The sequence below is a fragment of the Danio rerio genome, chromosome 2 (assembly GCF_049306965.1).
Source record: "Danio rerio strain Tuebingen ecotype United States chromosome 2, GRCz12tu, whole genome shotgun sequence".
Classification (NCBI taxonomy): Eukaryota; Metazoa; Chordata; class Actinopteri; order Cypriniformes; family Danionidae; genus Danio; species Danio rerio.
The window spans coordinates 36,629,755-36,652,793 of NC_133177.1; the positions used below are offsets into that span (position 1 = coordinate 36,629,755).

At 34.8% G+C, this 23,039-nt stretch overlaps 1 protein-coding gene across 1 annotated transcript in view; it reads right to left on the reverse strand.

Moving 5' to 3' along the window:
• b4galt2 (UDP-Gal:betaGlcNAc beta 1,4- galactosyltransferase, polypeptide 2) overlaps nucleotides 1–19,252 on the reverse strand; it is a 201,831-nt gene extending 182,579 nt beyond the window's left edge. Inside the window, exon 1 of the mRNA XM_005163473.6 lies at nucleotides 18,819–19,252. The gene's annotated coding sequence lies outside the window, so the exon portion shown is untranslated. The remainder of the gene's footprint in view (nucleotides 1–18,818) is intronic.
• Between the last annotated feature and the right edge of the window lie 3,787 nt (nucleotides 19,253–23,039).

Below are 23,039 nucleotides of genomic sequence, written 5' to 3' on the forward strand. Positions count from 1 at the left end.
GATTTAATGGTTCCGAAGTCACAGATTCTCACTCTGGTCAAATGACAGCTTGTATTGGGAGCTTTAATTGATAAACATGAATGTGCCAGAACGCATTTGGGTGATTCTTCAATTAGAAAGCCCTTTGAAATCTTTTGAACAAATGAAGCTTCGCATGCCCTTGATTAAAAACAAGAACATTGTGACTGATATATTAATGACATTTTGGGAGAAATAAGTCTTAAACTTGCAAACACAATATGAGCTGGTTGTCAGTTTAATTTGAATATTTATAATTGATTATAACAATAATAACAATCAGGGCTTGACATTAACACCCACCAACCTGCCAAATGCAGGAAAAAAGTGTTGCATGCATAACTGATGCAAGCAATTGATTTGTGTTGAATTTAAACAAAAAAAAATACGTTTAATAATGTTCAACTTAATTTGTTTAAATTTAGCCCAAATAAATTGTTTACAACCACTTAACGTAAAAATATTGAGTAAATCCAAGGAATCATCTTTGAAAAAAAAATGTCAGTGTAGATTTCAGCTGTGGCGAGTTGGAGAGTCACTCTTATTAGCCAATTTGTCTGGTAAATATTATTTTTAAATTAAAGTTTTTTAAAAAGCGAAGTTTAAAAATAAGATTGCCCAATGAGGGGCCAGCGTAAGAGATGACAATAATAACTGTGCTCCATGAGTAAAAGAAATCAGGTAAATACCGAATGAGAGGGACATGTACTTTGAGGGACAGGCAATCCTGACGCAATGACGAGGGTTTCAGTGTCAAGGCTGATTTCAGGTGGTGTGATGCGTGCAAAAGTATTTGAAATGAATTAAAATGTATTTTAACATAAAATAAGAAATACCTTAATTTTAGGTGTATCAAAATAAACTACGAAATACAGTAGCCACAACGTGTATCAAAATAACATACAGTATTTTTTTTTTTTAAATACTACAAAATACTTTAACAAAGATGCATGGCATTTCTCTGCAAATCTTCCATCAATTAAACCTATTCAATCAATCCCTTCCCCATTAAACTGACTTAGTTAAGTAACGATTTTTGATAGCAAATGTGGCCAGTAAAATAGCCATCATCTCTGTACAATGATTATTCAACCTCTCATATTTTAAAAGTGTATTAAATGAAAAGTTAATTTACATTTTTTGTTTACAGAATTATTAAGAAATCATTTTTTTCCAATTGAACTCTTCAATGCTCAGTGTAAAAACTGTATTAGGAGTTTTTGGTTATTAAATTTTTGTGTTTCATTTGTTGTGACATCTTAAGGGTTACATCTGTCCTCTTCATTAACTATACAGTTTACCTACTGATAAACAACAGGCCAAGTATTGTAGGAATCGCCACTGTAGGACTTATATTTAGGTTGTTTGTTTTAATGACAAACATTTGGCATCAGTAATCCATCTAAAACTATTTGTACAGTAAACTCTTTCTCCTAGAATTTTTGTCCATTCTTTTTTAAATAAAAGAGTCAATAACATCCAACGCACCAATCAGAGGGTGCATTCATATGATGTCTTGATGTAGATTTCTTACAAAGCATTTTACAGTATTTTAAAATACAAAAATACAAGACACTAAAATATTTTGATACAAAATATTAAGCCATTTTCATCAGCCCTACCAAATAAAAACTACAAAATGTTATTTTGTATTTAAAATATGGATTTAAAATAAATGTATAATGTATAATAAATACTGCCCATCACTGCACAAGTATTTAACAGTTTAAAAAAGAATCAGTTCCTTGCAAGAAGCATCTGAGCCTGAAAACGTAACTGGTGTGAATGGTTCTCTTTTAAATAGACTGGACAAAAAGCGACACTCTTGCAACCACAGTCCTGCTGCTTTCAAAAGCTCCAGATTTTTTAAAGGTCTTTTTGTAAGCAGCAAGTTGCTTTCACTTTAACCATTAACATGATCATCCTTTCATTATCGCACATGGTATGTTTTTCACCTGCTTTCTTTTGCTTACAGTTATCTTAGGCCAAGAATTATTATTTTTTTTTTTATTCTGAATCCTTGTTGAGCCATGAGAAGCCATGTGAAATAAAAATTAATTGCAATGCCACCCTGTGAAACCACAACCCATTTGCCCATGCTCATTGAGCAAGATCATACACAGCACAAAAAAGTCATGAATGAGGAGGCATGTGGACATAACAAAGTCTAAATCAAGTAATTTTAGCATGCCAAAGTCAAATTTCAAGCATATAAAATAAATTTTCCCAACAACAAAACTGTGGTTAGTGAAAATGGTGAGTGGCTAGTAATGTTAGAACACTACTAGCCAAAGTGGCTGGGGATCAAAAAAGTTAACGTCAAGCCCTGATAACAACCCCCCAAAAATCGTCTGTAATCAAGTGAAAAATTGTATTGGCAGAGCACGGATATTAAAGCTACACTGTAAAAAATGCAGGGTTTCACACAATTCAATCATGTTTTCCCAACACAAATTGATTAAGTTAACTTGACACTTTTTACACAAATATATGTGGATGGAAAATAAAAAATTAAGTTGTCCCAATGAAATTTCAAGAAATGTGTTGTTTCATTGTTAATTACTTCTTCTATTTCAGCTATTTATTTACCAAGAAATTACTCATCATTTTTATACAGTTAAACAAAAAACTAATATAATGTATAATTAAATTAAAAACAGGAAATATAAAAATTAAATAACCTTTTAAACTTTTAACCTAAACTGCAAATTCAATATAACCCTGAAGTAGAGTTCCACAGTAAAACATGTTGAGTTCCACCCAACTGACAACATGAAGGAATTAAATTCACTTATTAGTTTTTACAATTTTAAGTAAATTGAATATTAAACAATTAAGTTGTCCCCAAAAGAACCTCAAGAATCATGTTGATTCAACTTATTTCAAATAAGCAGTTTGAAAAAACACCAAATGTCTTCTTTTTTTTTGGAGTGTACATTACTTTTTTCTCATAGACATAAAAACTATTGGTGTATACTTTTTTTCAGAAACTGCACAAATAAATAACTTTTAAATTCCACAAACAAATTTATTTCCTTCAACATGTACATTCTTTTTAAAAAATTTATAACAATATAACAACCCAAAAAACTTCATAAACTGGGCCAAACTCAACACGCTGTGCCTTTTTAGTCGTGTTTTCCATTTTGGTCTTCCTCCAAGATTAAAACGCCCTATAGACACCCTGCTGCACTCATTCAAAATACAGTAGATGAAAACACAATTCACCTCGGAGCTCTTCTCATCCTCATGATGGAAAAACTCACGCTCTCTTATCAGGCTCATTTTCAAACAACATGCTAAGACTTGACATGAGGGGATTCAACCCATCCGACTCCTCCTAAGAGAAATTAATCAGGCCTAGAGACGCCAATCAGCCGCTGACTTTGATGTTTTAAAAGCAAGAGCGTGTTTAATAGGGTGACAGAAGCAAGAGGAACACTTTACAGACGGCCTTCTTCATCATACAGTACATGTGTGAGAGACTGTGACTGTGATCTGTACAAATCATCATATCAGCATAAACAGCAAAATCACTAAGAAAAGCTTTTTCCAATGCTTACTGTAGCTTCCAGGAAAACCACCTATATTATAATTTATTTTTTAAAATGATAGGGAAAGATTAAATCCGAAAAAAGACAACAACAATCATGCACTTTGGCAATAATTTTTGAAACTATCTTCCACTAGGAGGACTGCCGCCACTGACAATTACATATTTTGGAGATGTCAAAACAAGGACAGTGCTTAAAATTAACTAAAGTGCAATTAAATTTGTAAATTTAATGACTTAGACTTACTTCAGAAGATTCAAGAGCAATAAAACCAGTGACTTTATAAATGAAAAGATTATTGGGAAAAAGGCTGAAAACAGCTAATTTTATTTATTAATTTTAAGTCAAATGAAATCAATCTGAAGGAAAGCAGACAGGCTACAAAGCAGCTTTTATTGGTCAAACATGACAAACATTTACCATTCTTTTTAATTAGAAACCAATTCTAAAACATTAAATTCAAAAAATCCAATAAACGGTGAAGGAAACCGTGCACTCACACTTTTCACATGATTTAAGACGCAACATGCGAACAGACTTGGTTTGAGTTGCGTAATCACCACCTCAGTTCAGAATAGCATGCAAAAACAAGTGCTGTGCAGCAGTAAGGAGATAATATATATAAAAAGAATGTAAGGATGTCGCCAGAGTGGCTTTTTGGTTTCTTTTCTTGTGCATCCCAGCCACTAGCACCCCAACTGAAAGATATTTTAGCATAAGGGCTAATATAGTCATTCAACTTCACAATTTGTAATGTTGCAATTTGTACTTGAATAATGATGGTTGGTTCCTTTACTTGACAGCTCAGATTTGATTATTATATTTTGTTTTTGTTTACAGGTTTGAGAGTTTGAGGTTTACTGTATCATTATTGTTACTATTCACAGTTTACAGATGTTGATCTACCTTAAAATTTGCTTAGATTGTTCAGCATTTCCATTTTACCACTGCACCACTGTAACATTTTGTTTATCAAGTTTAAGAATCTTTTTTACACTTATGTTTATTTTATTATAAGATATAAGAGATGAGATTTGTGTGTTTAATTTATTTAGTTTTTGATTATTAACACTCTTTGCCTTAGTAATGTTTGTAAATTTAAATAAAGTGGTTAAATAAAAAAGCCTAATATTCCTAAATGGATTGTAAAATATTATTCAATAATTATCGATAGTGAATGATAAGAAAGATTATATCATAATAATTTTCTTTGATGTATCGCTCAGCCATAGGCTGCATTGGATATTTTCAGTGTAGGATATTCACACAATACATTTTTATGACTAAAATGACAATTAGTTTCTCTTACTATTGGCATACACACTTTTAGTGTCAGAGGTTTTAGTCAGAAACAATTAAATCATTTAGCATGCAGCATTAGCAACATGAAAATATAACTATTGTCAAATCACAAAATGTTGTTGAAATGATCCAAAGTTTTGAATTGGAAAAAAAAAAGTAATCAGTCAAAATCTTGAAATTTAATTTTTAGACTGCAATTATTATCCTATAACTGCTCCAATGATTTATCATTATCCTTACAAACTCCACAAAAAATCATTATCTTTGTCTTTTATAAACATTTTTAAATAATCTTCCATTAAGAGGACATTCACCACAGACATTATATTTTGGAGATGTCAACATAACCTATGGCTTAACAGTTAGCCTAATTTTGTGCAGAATTCACTATTTCCTAACAAATGCATTTAAATCAATCTCTGAGAAAGCTGACAACTTACAAAACAGTATTTACTGTTCATACCTGCCAAACATTTAATATGATTGTTAATTATCAACTCATTTTACAAATTAATTGACATAAATGCCAAAAACTGAATTAATTCACGCACTGCTTGTCTGGAATGGCAATCACTCATTTTTTACCTCTTATTCTTGGCCTACACACTTTTAGTGTTTTAAATTTACTCTGCTGTCAGAAACAAGCCAAACTATTTCTCACATCAAAAATTGTGAAACTTATCACACATGAAGGCATGCTTGTACTGGTGAAGTGTGATTATAACTAATTAAATCATTTATTTCCTGTTAAAAATCCTTACTGGGCTGATTCAAAACCAACCGAGTTGCCTACATAAGAACCATTTTAAAGAATGCGGGTGTTCTTATAATTAAAAGTCAATTTACCAATTAATGTAATATTTTATTATTTTAATTGTAATAGCAATTGTAAATCGAAAATGCATTTATCAGTCTAAAAAATGGCAATTGGTATCCAAATGTAACAAGTATTCTATAAAGATTAAGCTTACCCTTAAAATATTTAACAAATTTGGGCTTTAATTTTTTGTAACTGCTATAAAGCCATGAATGGCATATTGTACTTATAGTATAAGTTGGTTAAAAGATTTAATTTAACACAAAAGTGCAAATATTTCAATTTCAATTGCATTTTGTTTGTCTAATTGCACTTAAAACACTACACTGCAAATATGCTGGGCTCCACACAATAGTTTTGTGTTGACAACATGAAGGAATTACATTAACTTATTAGTTATTACAAATGTACTGTAAGTGGATTGAACATAAAACAAGTAAGTTCCCAGCAAGCATGTTTTGTTTTTAAAAGATGTCTTATACATGTCTAATAGACATCTAAACATAGGCTAAAACAAGGCTAAGTCAGTGAAAAGATAGACGACTAAAAATAGGCCAAAACTAGACTAGTCCTCAAATAAACAGAAATGAATGACTATATAAAGTCTGTCTATTTGACGACTAGTCTAGATTTGGGCTATTCTTAGACGTCTATTAGATTTTCACTGACAGCCCAGGTTTAGCCTTTTTTTAGTCAAGCTGTCAATGTTTAGATGTCTATTTAATGTCTATTAAACACAAAATAGTTTGCTGGGTTGTCACAAACTCAAGAATTACGTTGTTTCAACTACTTTTAAATTCATAATTTGAACAAAAAGCAAACATCCTTTTATATATATATATAGTATATATATTTACTTTTATATATATTATATATATATATAATATATATTTTATATATATAATATACTGATGATTTAGTGTATCTTTTCTTACAGCATATACTGTACACAAACTGGTGACAACACAAGAAAGGGACTGTATCTATTCAATTAGCAGCAGAGCCGCATGGATGTGAGATGCAGGGGTCAGCGCCATGACATGTCATACCTGTGCAAGAGATAAACACTCACGGCAGAAGGTGAGCAGAGTCACTGGCCCCTGGCTTTCATTTCATTACTCTAGCCTCCCTGTGGACGTGACCCTGTTCACCTCACGCTGGCACACATCCCTAATCCTCCACATACAACATACACCACTGTCCATGCCACTTCATAAAAACACTTTCCTGTTCATGTAAAGAGTGTTTTTATACTGTTAACAACACTTAATACAAATGTAATGATTCAGACAGAGATATTGATATCTGCTAGACGAATATATGGATCTGAAATGTAAAGACTTTTGTTAATCAAAGTTATTGGCATGTCGCCCCTCCTGTAAGTTACTTGAAATACAGATATCGACAAGCAAGATTGTCTAATTGTCTAATGCATTCTCCATCCTGCCAATATTTTGTAAAGTACATTAAGGATTATGTCGTTTTATTATGTCTTTTTTTTTCTTTAATAGCAAGTGTAACATTACAAAGTTAAAGTCAATAGTGTCTGGCAGCAGACGTGCACATGCACACATACAGTAGATATGCAGTGTTAGACATATGCACTCAATACAACAAGTGTTGTCACTGTGAGATGTAGGATCAGGGCTGGGTGTTGTCGTTCGTGTGCGTGGCTGACTGTGCATGTCTGACAATTAGGGGCTTTTTTGCTGATCCGAAAAATGGTCTGATCCGTGTCTCAAAAACCGTAGTGTCATCTGAACCATGAGATTTGTGATCCCTTATTCCAGCGGTTCCCAACAGGGGGGTCCTGGCATTCAAGGGAGCCTTAGTAAGTTCTGTGGGGTGTCACATCATATTTTTCTAATTTCTTAGCAGTGGACATTTAGGAGAATGATCATGTTACCTTAGTTCCCTGGCTAAACAAAAAAATGGACAAATTTGTAAATTCGTCCTGCACAAAAAAAGACTCACCTTCAGCAGTTATTAGTAATGGACCAAGCATACTGGACACAGGTGAGAAAGCTCCAAACACTTTAGGTCGCAGCGATAGCAATACTGCAGAAAATACCAAGATAGTTACCTGAACTAGGGCTTATTCTATTTTCTCAAAGCAAAAAGTCCCTGACCCAGACACAGTGCATTATCTGCACCAAAGTTCTTGCTAACGAATGCATGAGGCCAAATTAATAAGACATTTGGAGATGACTCATCCCTAATACCGTGACAAGCCCAGAGCATTTTTTGAGAGCAAGGCAAAAGAATTGACACACACTCAAAATGAGACGAGGGATGTCACAGCTACTGACAAGAAACTTTTATAAAATTAACAAATAACTGTCAACTAATATAGAGACAATTTAAAGGTCAAAGGCTTACATTTTTCAGACACAAATGGCCTCCTGATGTTTTGCTATTATATTTTACATTAGGCTTTTATTTGAGAATAAACATATCTAGATATAGTAATAAACATGCCGTTTGTCATGCTTATTGCAAACTTATATGAGCGATAATATCATTAAATGTTGAAGGGGGCCTTACAATATTTTCCGGGGGAAAAGAAGGTCTCAGGCAAAAAAGGTTGGGAACCACTGCCTGACCATGCATTTAGATATTAATTCCCTTCTCGCTAAAGCTACATTTTTTGAGCATACAATCAGCTTGACATATTGTTCAACATGTGATTTTTCCATCTGTTTGACAAACCAATGGAAGACAGGGAGTTATTAGTAATGTTTTTGAAAACCATCCAAAGTGTTAGCTTGCATTTGGATTGTCAGACACAATTTAGCCAGCTCTAAATAATCAGTTACTAAAACAAAATGTTTCCGGGTACTCAAATATTGCCAAAACAATTCATTTATAGCACTTTCAGGAAAGTAGTTCAAAATTCATAAATTATAATACATATAAAGAGCACTATTGTCTTCTGTAGAGCTTTTAAAAGCACTTTTTTCAGTTAGGTTTTGATCGATAATAATGTTAAATTCATCAGTTATGAGACTAATTGAATTTAAACTATGATATAAGATGAATAGAACATTAAAACATCATTTTAGGAAACTTTATTGATAAATTCAGCTATAAAGTAGCCCTTCAGAAGATAATAATGTTGAATGCTATAAGATAAGCATCATTAATAAGTTTGGTTCATTTTAAATTGGGTTCTCATTTGATAACATAAGTGCAGATAAATATACAATATTACTAATTTATTCATTTAAAACAAACATAACATGTAATGAACTCAAGAATTTGCTTCTAAAATTGAAATTCTGCTTCACTGAAAAAACCTAAATATATATATATTTTTTTTTCATATAAAAAGAAGCACAAATAAGGCATAAGTTGTTTTTTTATAAGCTTCTAGCACTTTGACTCTACTCCACCTAGCTGTCAAACTCAAATTGGGTTACAAAGACAGACTCAGCAAAACAATCCACAAGAAAACTCCACCCACTAATCACTAAAGATTAAAATGAGCTTAATTAGATGCTTCATATTGAGCGGTAGGAGGCTGAGAGCCCACATATTGAAAATATCCGCCTAAACTTCCTTGACCTAAGACGATTTCTCCACATTAAAAGTGTGCTTTTCTGCCTGCAGGCTTCCATCCTCCTCTGGCTGGAAATCTGCGGCCAGCACCTGTTCAGTGGGATGCGAACGTGACATCAATTTCAGATTATACTGAATGGTACTCTGCTTGAAGACCCACTCAGCTACGCTTTCAATCTCACAACGAGTATAGCCGACACTTTTCAAAACACATTCAACTCACTCCTGTGATGTAAACATCACTTACAAGATCCTGTGGTGCGCGGTGTTGAGCGGTTACATTCTCTACAATAGCTTCAATATGCAAGAAAAAGTAAGGTCTGAAAAATGTGGAGGTGTAAATGAAGGCAAAGATCAAGATGTGATATTAACAGTTGTGCTGTTGCTTAAACACAATATTAAATCTCTGCAGCTAAATAACTAAAATGATTATTCCATGTTTCGTGTAAGTGAAGCAAACGATAGCTTACTCTAAAAACAATTTCATGTGAAAAAAGCTTACTAAATTTTAAGGAGATTTACAATTTGACAACAATAGATCAATAAACGCCACCATGTCAAAAGAATCATGCAGCCATTGGTTAAATTCTCCATCAGTCAAACTAGGAAGTACAAACTACTGGCTAAAAGTAGCTCAGAGATTTGCATATGCAAAACTTCAAAACACTAGACTGCTTTGATTAGATTTTAGTAACTATAACTTTTGACTTTTTTATTCAGTTCTTGGTCTTATTTTATCTGTAACACTGTAAGCTATGACATCGACTTGCTTTTTTCTACAAAGATGCAGTTTTCGACCATAAGTAAAATGGTGACCATGTAAACAACAGGTCTCCAGCAGAAACCGTGACTTAAACAAATAACCATTCATAATTCAACACTATTGTGTCGGTGGACTGAATGTGTTCAATGGGATGTTGTTTTGTGGAACCTTACATTTCAAAGTAAACCATGATGTACAGCAATAAATGCATTTGTGTCTTCTGATTACAATGATATTCACTCCATATCTAATAAAAGTTTCGTGTACAACTTACATTTAGCAAATACATTCTTTATAAGCTTCCCATTAAAAAACAACTAGCTGCATTGTCTGCTTGAGGGCTGTAGCTTTAGACTGATGTATAGTTTGTCAATATCCTGTTCTTTTTGGTGTAATCTATTGATAAACACTGACATGTGAAAAAAAACAGCGCCCCAGTGCCTTCTCCGCCACCTAAATAACAAATTTACACCCTAATCAGAACAAACAATATAAAGAGATTAAGAAGTTCACATCGGGGTTTTTTTTCCAAGTGTTTTAACCACACATGCCAAGTTCCTCTGCTTCCACTACTTTCAAAATTAACAGAGACGAACCATGTTCCATACACAATGATGTTCCATACAGATTGCCTTTTAACGGCAATCTCTGAATAAATACCTACAGGTCATAGATAAGCTTTATATCTGTGTAATCTTTGGGTGCTTTCACACTTGGTTCATTTGCCTGGACCGTACCCAAGTTCGAGCTGCTGTTTTGTTTATGGCTGTTGCTAGGTGACAGTCACGAAAGCAAGTGCCGAAATGGAAAGACTTCCGCACATCGCAGTCATTCTGCTTTAACTGTAGCTTTTGGTTTTGGACATACAGAAAGCGACTTGCGTCCATCTGCCGCAAAAATGTTATAAACATTCAGAACATCACACAGTGTCTGCAGAAACTGTTTTTAGAGGAGACAAGCAGACCTCACTGTGTACCACTGTACGTACCAAAGTACGAAATGTGAGACACACACACAAAAACGATCGAATGTTATGAAAATGATAGTTTGTTGTACAGTTACAGTTGGCGGTTCACCATACCAGAGTTGGCATGAGCCGTACCCCAGACCGCCTCCTTCAGGCGGACTTGGGTACGGTTCACGGGTGCACACCCGAGTTCAGAAGGCATGTTCACACTAGCTAAATGTAACGTACTATGACGTCAAACGAACCGGGGTGCGGACCAAAAGTTCTAATGTGAAAGCACCCTTTATGTCTCACTCTTTTACCCCGAGACCCTCCTTCCCTATGTTTTCAAGAAAATTCAGTAAGTTTGCTACGTCCACCTAATGAGCTTGAAAATCAACAGTGGAAAAGCTAAAGAGGCGAGTGTCGCTAGGGATGGGAGACATTTAGAGCAACTACAATATGCATTTAATTCACGCATCACACAGTATTACAGTTTTTACAGGCGCAGCTGGGATGAGAATCAGCACCTCCGAGTCCAAGGCCATGGTGCTCCACCGAAAAAAGGAGGTTTGCCATCACCAGGTTGGGAAAAGTTCTTACTCCAGGTTGAGGAGTTCATGTATTTTGGGGTTATGTTAGCGAGTAAGGGAAGGATGGAACTTGAGATTGACAGGTGGATCGGTGCAGCGGCAGCAGTAATGCGGTCTATGTATTGGTCCGTTGTGGTAAAGAAGGAGCTAAGGCGAAAGGCAAAGCTCTCTATTTACCGGTCAATCTATGTTCTATTCTACGGACAAGAGGATACAAGCAGCCGAAATGAGTTTCCTTAGCAGGGTGTTAAGGAAAGAGTTTCCTTTTTCATTTACTGTACAATTCCAACTGCTTTAAGGTAACATTATCTATTATCAAGATCTTAACTTCCACTATTATGCAGAAAACACTCAACTTTATATGATTTCTCAACACAGCCACTCATACGGCAATTGGCTTGTATTAATGATATAAATAATTAAATGATCAATAACTTTCTCAAACCTGATACTGACAAAACAGACCCTCTTCTTGTTTGTCACCAAAATATTAAGCTCAGTTCTGTGCTGACGGTGTTAATATTGCTGGTACTTTAGTTCAGCCTTCTGAGTATAATCTTTGACTCCAGTCCTTTCAACATTTCTACTCTGGCTAAATATTAAGGGTTTACATCCCTTCTTGAATATAAACAATGCTGAGACCTTGGTTCATGCCTTCATGATTTTATGACTTGACTACTGTTCCATGGTCTACCAAACACAACAATAAATAAGTTCCGAAACATTCAGAACTCTGTAGCCAGTGTTCTCACATTCTCATGGTAATCTACTCGCATAATTCCCACTCTACACTTCATTGGCTACCTGCCAGTTATTGAATTCAATATAAGAAACTTTTTCTTTTAATGTCCTTATACTTTGGAATTTTATACTCATGATTTTGCCATATTGCAAAATCCATGTTAAATGAATTGAAATTATGAAATCCAAATTTACACTTTTTATTTGTATATGTATAATAGTGCTTGTTATAAACAATGTATCTGTGCACTTTATAACTTTGTAAAAATCTATTTTGTATAATCTGTATTTAATCTATATTTCTATATTCTTCATAATTGTTCAAAAAGGTGATGATTTGCACTCATCATGTAATTGCTTCATATTGTTTTTATTTTTATATTTTTCAGGTAATACAAAAACACAAACGTTTCGGCACAATGCCTTCCTCAGTGAATTATTTATAATCAAACACCATAACATCTCCCCAACCCAACCCATCCCCCGAAATCGACTTTTCTTCACTTCCGGTCACATGGTATACCTTTAAGACAGGGCTACATTAGTACATGTCTCGTTTAGGCATGGGTTTTAAGGTTTACCGTGGTTTTGAAAAGTCAATGTTAAAATTTTCTGTTATATTGCTCCTAAGGTATTTTTACACGTTTTTACGACTATTTTACTGATATTTTTTTAAAGGGCCATGAAACCCCCTCGTTTCAGCAGGGTGTTTTCACACCTCTACTTTGGAAAAAGTCAGAAAAGTGGGCGTGTCCAGCTCTGTTTAGGGGGGAGTTTCGGAGGAACTAAAGTGGGAGGGTGTGGGAGTGTCTATTTGGGCGCGCTGAATTTCAGAGTCAAAACACACACACAGCGGACAATGTGACTGTGTTTACATGGACATCTGTAGTCGAATTATTTGCCAGATTATTAAATGGTGGACTTTAACTGCAGTTTGGCTCTTTCATTCAGGGAATTCATTCATGTCCCTCCCGACAAACGTGATATTTGATTCGAGGATCTGCTCTAAGCGTGTATTTTTCATACAATGTTTGATACCGCACGGCGAATGAGAGAAAAAAAACTCAGCATTTCCCGGAAACTTAGATGCACACGGCAGGTAGCGTCAGAAAGCCAAATCCAACACGAGGTTATAGTTTGGTTGTAACTGTTAGTGCTAACTTGTTTACACTCGTTGCAATAGTTTGTTTGATACGAATAAAATACGAACTGAATAAACAAAGAGCACTGGTCGCTCACTTACCAAATCTGTAGAGACAGGACAATCACCAGCAACTAGAGCCGCGTCTTTATTAAGAGGAGACTAAAGCGAATCTGGATCTCAGCGTTTGCAGATGAGAACAGCTCTCAGGTAAACAATAATCCTCCTTAGACACGTAAGTTATTGTTGTCGCGCGTCGCGTACACTGTAATCTACACATGAGTCTGAGCTCTCACAGAGAGAAAATGAAAACGAAACTTAACTGCAGCAAACTATATAAGCAACACTTCACGCTTGTTTTGCCAACACAACGTGACGTCTCTGCCATCTACACTCTGACAGTAATGAATATTAATGAAGTTGCACAATAGAGCGCGCTGATTGGTTTGAACCAAGCCTTACTCATGCATTAATGCAACAAACTGTAAGACGTAATAAGACTCACTCTAGCACAGACGCCCAGTCTGCACGCTGGAATACACGCTATTATGTCATGGCCGTGACGCAGCTTCAAAAATTTGTTTCAAACCGGAAGTACGAATTTGCTTGAAATAACGCAAAAACAACCAATTTACACTTTTAAGTGAAATATAGGTGTCCTAATAGTGTTTTTAGCAGTGTGGGACACATACAGTATACGACTGTCAACAGCTCAAAAAATGTGTTTTGGTGTTTCGTGGCCCTTTAAGGCAACAGTTTCCCAGCAGAAAAGAACCCTCCACATCAAAAGCTACTGGTCAGTCCATGATTCAGGAAACCTCTAAAAAAAATCACTTACAAACCAACATCCAATGATATAAACAGCATATAAACCAACTTACTTTGTATCCAATAAAAGAAGATCTGAAGAAAAGAAAAGGTGCCTTTTCAAGTTGTAAAGAAATCTGTGTTTTTAAAACTAATGAAGACAGCATTTATTTTTATTATTTAGCCTGGCATGTTTACTGTTTAAAAATATTTTAAATGTTAATATATATATATATAAATATATGTGTTATATAACATATTCAATGGGGAAAAAAGTGTTTTTTTACTCAAACGTTGCAAAACAACTTAATTTAGAACAGTAATCACAAGAAACCATGATATTTTTATCCAAGGTTATCAGCCCATGCCTTGTCTCATTTCAGACTGTAGTTCTAATGAATATGATACAATTCCAGTAAAATGTAGCTCCTAGTTCTTGTCATCACCCCCACCAGGGGGTAATTCTGGTAGACAGTAAACCTCCACAACTGCAAATGTGCATTCAATTATTTCTTCATTTTGGTAGCAATGGCCATCAAACGATTCAATTGGTTCCCAAAAGACAAAATCATGCATAACTCAACATTTTTTTCTCACTTCAGAAAGTAGTTAAATTGGTTTTACGTCACAATAGGGAGGTTAAACAAACAATCTTAACTTCATGGCGACTTTAAAACACATATTTTCCAGTCTTATTTTTCTGATCATTTGAAGTATGATGTACACCAGGGGTCACCAATCTCGCTCCTGGAGGGCCGCTGTCCCTGCAGGATTTAGCTCCAACTTGTCTCAACGCACCTGCTTGGGTGTTTCAAGTATACAAAGTAAGACCTTGATTAGCTTGTTCAGGTGTATTTGATTAGGGTTGGAGCTAAAATCTCCAGGACACCGGCCCTCCAGGAACAAGTTTGGTGACCACTGATGTACACCATTAGCTAACAAAAACATGCTTCCCATTTCTGCTTTCAAATCCTGCTAAAAAATCTTTAAACCTGAATGATTTATTTATTTTGTTCTAATCAGCAATATCCCACAGATGCAGTCAACTAAGCTTAACTTGCATTGAACCCACTATATTCCAAAAAGCCCAACTCAAAACTAAAAGTTTCATCTGGCTTACACGAACACCAAACAGTTTTACACATTCAAATTCTTTTCCTTCCATTCAGTGTTTGAAATGTATCTAATTCTGAATATCACAAAGGTAATATGATTCATTCCTGGAAAAACCATGAAGCAGAGTGGCTAATTACAAGACAGCATTGTCTGGACAGACAGTCCATATCACAGCACAAAAACAAGCTGAAGGAAGGCTTGTGTGGCCACGCTCCAGCTCTGTTAGCGTGTAACTCCACAGACCGCGGCCCCAGCTTTTGCCTGCCTCAAGTCCAGCTGCTCACTCTCCTCAAAGCCAAGAGACAAATTAAACCGCCGCAGCTGAAGCCTTCGTTTGGACGGACCTCCAAGTTGGCATCTGGATGGACTTAGACATGATTATCCTCATTCACCTAAATACGCAACTCCCTCACAAATAAACCACAACCGACAAACACATTCGTACTCTGACTGGGGCAAAAACATTCTGTACTCCAGGGCAAAACCAAGCTGAAGAAATGAGAAATTTCATTCTTCTGAGTTTAGAAAAATTCACTTTAAACTGAGACAAAAGACTGATGTACGAAACAAAGCAGTTCACTTCATGCCACCTCTGTCACGGGTTTTACTGTTCCCATGACAACAAATCCCAACACCCAACGGTTTCACTCCTCATCTGTATGACCAGTGTCCAGATTTTGATTTTTTTTTTTAATGGGCCTATATATATAAACACTTACTGTACAGTATATAAACACAATTTACAAACATTTACAATAATCAAGTATATTTTTCATGTTAAATTAAATATTTCAGTTTAATCAAATTACAATTTAATTATTTATTCATTCATATTCCTTCAGCTTAGTCCCTTTATTTATCAAAGCTCTCCACAGCGGAATGAAAAGGCAACTTATCCAGCATATGTTTTACGCAGGGAATGCCGTTCCAGCCGCAACCCATCACTGGGAAACACTATAGACTCTCACATTCACACACATACATTTGACTTATTTAATTATATAGCGCATGTCTTTAGACAGTAAGGGAAACCGTAGCACCCGGAGGATACCCAGGCGAACATGGGAGAGAACATGCAAACTCCACACAGCAATGCCAACTGACCCAGCTGGGGTTCGAAACAGTGACCTTCTTGCTGTATGGCGACAGTGCTAACCACTGAGCCACCATGCTGCCAATTTAAATATTATACATTCTAATTTAATGTATTACTTTTATTTATTACATCTATTTATTTAATTAAATGTATTAAAGTAAAATTAAATGAATTACATTTTCACTATAACAACCAAGATGGCAAAGATTCAGCAAAAACTAGTCAATTGTCCTAAAATCCTCTTCAATGTAGGCTAAAATTCATAATCACTAACAATTATTATTATTAATAAAAAGGATAATCCTTTTGCATTATCTATTTAGAGTCTTTTTATAGTTTAGATAAACTATATAGGTTAGTAATACCTTAAATAAAGTATCATCTGTACGATCCAATGATCAGGGAAAAAGAACTCATGGACCACGGCTGGCTTGAAAGGCCATTTATCTCTGGTGGATGGAGGCAGATTAGCCAAACAGAGCAGCTCCTGTTTAAACCCAACTGTAAAATGAACCAATGGACAGTCTGCCCTTGGGCCTCTCAGGTATCATGCCAGAGAAAGAAATCTTAAAAAGCAGATTGTGTGGGGGCATGAGATGTACAGATAGACGCTGAGAAAAAACGTCACTTGCAGGAATCACTGAGAAATAATGGAGCACAACAGATGTTATTGACTGCAAATGAGTACAGCTAAAACACAAACTGCCAGCCTTTTTAACTTCTCTCTCATCCTGTAAGGGAAATGTGTAGCGTTCATATTCATTATTATGCTGCTGTTAATATGCGATAAAATAACAGGAGTAGCTTGCATATAAAATAAGAGCAACTGATTGTTGATTTCTATTCTACACTGTAAATTATTTCTGTCAAGTGACAAGACTTTTGTCTGGGCAAAGTCGGACCTTATTGTTCTAATTAAATAATTAAAAAACAAGGCATGATCATATTTTATTTTGGTATTATAAGTGTAATCTAGAGGCCTTTGCTATTTATGTGAGCCACTTTTGATACCAAATGATGAACTAGAAGTCATTATTTGTTGTTTTTAAAACTTGGATAGGCAACAAGACTTTTGTCAGGTATTGTGTATAAAGAATTAATAAAGAGTTGGCCTAGACGGTGTTTTAATACTAAACCATAAGGGGAAAAACTTCAAAATGGATTCAGTATTTGTTCTACTATTGATTTTGGATATAACATTTAGGTTGGGAGTCATCAAAAACAGTCCTCCTAAAGGAGTCAGAAAGGTTCAGAAAATCAGTTAACAAGTGAACAAACAGTCCTTTAAAAAACCCTCCAACATAATATCACACAACAAAACTAAATAGAGCTGGCAAGGTTTTGGCAAAGTACTGTATAAACTGACACTGAGCAATTATTTATTATTCTTAATGTAATTTTTTTAACAATGCAGTTACTTAAAACGATATTTAAAAATCTGTGCAGTCAATTAAATATGCTGTGTTACCAATTAAATAAATATGAAAGACAGCTGGATGTTAATTGGACCCCACAAAGCACAGTTGCCCCTGAGACTAAAGTGCCATTGATGTGATCTAATCAATAATTTACTAATCAAAAAGGTTACAAGGAAAATGCTTAACACCACCTAATTTCAAATTGGAGCAGTACTAATTCATAACCCCCCACCAAAAAGCTTACAGTACAATATTTACAGTAGCAACACCTTCTATGAATCCTGTAAGCATAATGCAAATGTGATCAAGTGTATACCTTAAAAACATTGCACTTACAAAGACTCTAAAATTCCTATTCCTGCTTAATAAAGAGTATAAACATGAACTGGGGCTTTAATCATGTTTGAAATCACTCTTTTGAAGTATAGCCATCAATAAGAGTGTACTGTGCTGTTTGTTATTGACGAGAGTATTAATTTAGATATGAATTATGAAGACCTTGACAGTGCAGCATACATACAGGCTTCATAATAAAAGTGTTGGAGTGAATTCTTCACTATTCTCTCAGATCTTTGGCCACAAAGCCACACATGTCCTGCCAGCTTCCTACATCAGGAGACACCGAGCAGGATGCTGTCCATGGATGCTGTGGGTACCAAAGCACAGCATCATCCTTGAGCTTTCACTCGACTCTGCTGGGAGGAGCTGAAATGTGCATGTCGATGGAAAAAAGAGACTATATTGTGGCATTGTGATCTGACCAAGAGTTAAGATCGTACAGCCTGCATCTCTATGTGGAATATCTGGACGCCTTGATCAAGATGGCAGGCAATAAAGATAGCATGTGATATAAAGGGGAAACAAAGAGCATCGTGCAAAGGAAGTCGTGCAGAGACAGAAACGTGTTTCAGATGTGCATGAAAAACAAACAAACATGTAATTTCTTACCTTGATCCTCTGCAAGCCGGAGAGCTCCTCTAAAAGGGATTCATCTTTGTTGTATTCACTTCAGCTGACTGTGTTTTTCTGAAGAACTGTCAGTTTCAGCTGGAAATGTGTCATCTGTGTGCAGTGCATGTATTTTTCTCCTAATATCCATGTAAAAAGAAGGAGTTACTTGCCGGATAGCGTTATTTTTTTCTGCCGACAACGGCGATTAATTCATTTTTCGCAAAGAAACGCTCACTGATGAAAGGATTATGCCATATTGCAGGAATGCTATATATCTCCATGTTGTTCAGAGGCTTTGGCAAAAGCGTACACTCCAGTGATGAGACTGAATTTTTTGCCGTGTATTTTCATCTGTCCGTGCTGTGTTTTTTTTGGCGAGGAGAGATGATGGGTGTGCGAATAAAGGCATCGGGAGGCAGGTTTTCTTTAGTACGGAGACTCGGAGGGCTCAAACGGTCGTTCGCTTTATCGCCGCAAGAGGGCGCGCAGTCGCCGTCCATGTTCTGTTTTGTTTTGGTATTTTGCCTGGACACGAATGGCATTTATTTGTAGGTGTAAGCATTTTTGCTCTAATAGCAGTTCGTTTTAGGCTGTATATCCCTTAGAACAGTGAGAAAAAGATGTCGTGGTCCTTTACACTTCGTTTCAGTCTACACTTAGTCTACTATTCTGTAGTCACAGTCTATAATTCTGCTGTCACGACTGACAGGCGATGCTCAGCGGGTATCTCTATTTCCTAAAGTGTCACGTTTAATATCTTGTACTATAAATATTTTAATAACAAAAAGCATAAAGCGATGCACCTGCTGAACAAGACGATGAAAGACTTGAAACGTGTCGTAGTTTGTCGCCATCTGATGGATGTTTCAGGCTATTGCTTCGCTTGTGTATAATGCTGCATTTAATAAAGCGTGCATCATTTCTAATAATAATAATAAAAATCTGCAAAAGTATATAGTTGTATACATGGGTAATTTCCGTTGTATGATTTGGACTTTCAAAAGTTCCCGATAAGTATTTTGTATGATTATAAGTGATAATAATTTTGTTGATTTTATTTAGCCAATTTATTTATTTTTTTAATTTGTCATTAGTTTATAATATTAAATAAAACATGCCAGCTACTGTATAAAATGTTTCCTACGTTCATTCATTTACTAGTACTAATGCCTTATATATTTATTTATATCCCCATTGAAAAATACAATTGGCCTATCATTTTGGGTTCTGTACTCTGTTCTTTTTTTTTTTTTTTTTAATTAATTAACCTAAAGGATGTATTCAACTTATTTGCATGTTTTCCCCATGTTGGCTTGGGTTTCCTCCGGGTGCTCCGGTTTCCCTCACAGTCCAAAGACATGCGCTATAGGTGAATTGAGTAAGCTAAATTGTCCGTAGTGTATGTGTGTGAATGAGAGTGTATGGGTGTTTCCCAGTGATGGGTTGCAGCTGGAAGGGCATCCGCTGTGCCAAACATATGCATACCTTGGCGGTTTATTCCGCTGTGGTGACCCCAGATTAATAAAGGGATTAAGCCGAAAAGAAAACGAATGAATGAATGTATATTAAACTTAAAAAACTAAATTACTAAAAAATGAGACGTCTTTTACAAAGTTAGAATAAAAAAAATTAAAGAAAACTTTGGGTTTTGCTTGTTTCTTCTCCAAAAAAAATTAATTTTCTTTTAATCAGATACACTGAAATAATCATAACAAAATAGTTTTCAACATGAATAAGACGTTTGTTCAGCACTAAATCTGCATATATATATATATATATATATATATATATATATATATATATATATATATATATATATATATATATATATATATATATATATATATATATATATATATATATATATATATATATATATATAAATGGATCTCTGCGGCCACCAAAAGTATAATTTACATTTTATAATACTAAATCAAATGCAAAACAAACACCTTTGGTCAGTATTAAAGTCTTTCCCCAACTACAAAATGCAGTTGTGTCAAAAAATAGCAGTACAACATCTGTAACCTGTCATTGGCAGTATATTTGTTGATTTAAAATTAGTTACTTGAGGATGTAGTATCATTATAGAAAAACAGCAGAGCTGATTATGTCATGTGTTCTGTTCGTTGTAATTGGGTATACTTTACAGTATGTATTAAAATAACAACTGTGTCATTAATAAGAGAATAAAAAACAGCTGTCATTAAAGGTCCTTTATTAACGTGAAAAGTTAGCATTGCGTTACACATTTTTATAAAATTCATTTATTTCTGAATTGTGACATAAAATGGGTCAGTCCCAACATTGTTCAGAACAGTAATGTATAAGTAAAAAGTTGACTAAAGAAGGGTAAACTTATTTAAATTGTGGAGCAAGGTTTCTAATGCACGTTAAATTGTTTGTAATGGTTGAAAATGGAACAAAAATGCATCTACAGTTTTAATGGATTAAAGAATAGTTCAAATGGTAAAGATTCAGCCAAACAAGATTCTGCTGTCAGTAAGAAACCCCTATAAAAGCACCATTGTTGAAAATACTGCATATGGAGAATTGGTTCAAATTTACCAAAGAACAAATTAACTGGCTTAAAAAAATGTGGACTTATGGGAGTAAATTGCTCTTTTCGAATCAAGTACACTTTTTTGCACTAACAATCATGATTTGGAGATGTTTCTCATACTGTGGTCCCAGATCTATTAACCTTTACCACGTTTCGTAGATCAGTTTGAATTCATCAAAACTCTTGAAGAGATTACAGTATGTTCCTCTGCTGAGGAGGAAATCCCCCTGAAAGGAGTTTCAATGAGACAACGACTCCAAACACAGAAGTAATCAAGAAAAAACTTGGTTTCCGACAATAGGGATTAGGGTAGTGGAGTGGCCAGCTCAATGCCCTAACTTTAACCCAATTGATAACTTCTGCAGGTAACATTAAAAATGCAGTTTACGAAGCAAAACTTATTTCACAGGAATTGTGGATGTAGTTTGTTTGTTAAGTGATTAAAATAAAGGTTTTTGTACGAGAGAAGTTGGTTAACTTGCTGCAATTATGATGCCCAGCAGTTATCCGATACAATGGCAATACAAATAAATTCAGTAATTGGAATGAAGTGTAAAAAATGTGTTTGTTATTAAGTGTTTCAGTCTAAAGAAAAGATCGAAGCATTGATGCCTCTATTTTTTATTTATCTCACCAAAAATGTAAAGTTCTGCTATTAATTACTCACCCTTACGATCCCCCAAGATCTCATTTTCAGAATATAAATAAAAATATTTTAGATGAAATCCAAGAGCTCATCCTCCATAGACATCAACCATACAAAAAACATTCAAAGTAAGTTTACATTTAAAAACATTCCCAGATGTGACTTCAGTGGTTTAAGTTATAATAATAATACAAAGCACGAAGAGCACTTTTGTGTGCCAAAAAAGTTTTGTTTGCCTGTCCTCTGCATCAGGTCAGTGTGTGTGTTTACTATACAATACAGCACTTGTGTGTTGATCATGACAGTGCTTTGAATGATCTGGGTCACAACTGTTGTCTATAGAGGATGAGAGAGCTCTTATTACATGTAGAATCTTGTAGTTTGTTTCTTTAAAAATGAACAAAGACGGAACAATATGAGGATGAGTAATTAATAATATTACATTTTGGGTGAATTAACCCATTGACATTCCTTTTATTTGCCTCCTGTAAAAAAAATACAAAATCACTTAATCTTAATCAGTTGAATTAGAATTGAATATGTAATTTATCTTCCCACTACATTTGAAATATGGAAATTTTTTTAAATACGAGCTATAAAAATAATTGCATTTTTATTCACTTTTTAATGCACTGCTTTTTTTTTATTTACACAACTGTATATGAATGATAGTCCGAGGTGGTCAATTAACTCCTATTAGCTAGTCGTTTACAGAATATAAAAATGAAAGCCTCCTCTAGAGTGTAGAGCACCAGAATATAAATAAACGATTAGTCATTTGATAACCAAGTGTTTGAGTTCTGCTGCACTACAAACAATAAAAAACACTGCGAAGAACTTTCACGTTTCTTTTAATTTCTCCAAGGACAATTATATGAATTCTAGAGGATCCACTTGTACACATCAAAACAATGGAATCACCACATTAACATATTCAACAATCACTGAAACAAGAAATGCTTACAAGGTCATCTTTACCACATGACTTTTGGAATAATGAGACTCAAAG